Genomic DNA, 260 nt, shown 5'->3' on the forward strand with positions numbered 1-260 from the left:
CCATGCTTTTATCTTCAGTAGACTAGACTACTGTAACGGGGTCTTTACAGGTCTCCCTAAAAAATCTGACAGCTGCAGCTGATTCAGAACGCTGCTGCTCGAGTCCTCACTAAGACCAGAGCGACTGGATCACATCCTCCGTTCTGAAGTCTACACTCGGCTTCCTGTGTCTCAAAGAATTGATTTCAAAGTACTTTTGCTAGTTTATAAATCACTCAGTGGTTCAGGGCCAAAATACATTTCTGATCTGCTACTACACT

The 260-nt window shown here is 43.8% G+C and overlaps 1 protein-coding gene across 1 annotated transcript in view; it reads right to left on the minus strand.

Annotated features, from left to right (window-relative positions):
• Window positions 1-260, minus strand: part of LOC116670686 (PDZ and LIM domain protein 3) — a 16,685-nt gene that overhangs the window by 4,370 nt on the left and 12,055 nt on the right. The gene's annotated exons all lie outside the window — the stretch shown is intronic.

This window comes from Etheostoma spectabile, chromosome 2, assembly GCF_008692095.1.
Source record: "Etheostoma spectabile isolate EspeVRDwgs_2016 chromosome 2, UIUC_Espe_1.0, whole genome shotgun sequence".
NCBI lineage: Eukaryota > Metazoa > Chordata > Actinopteri > Perciformes > Percidae > Etheostoma > Etheostoma spectabile.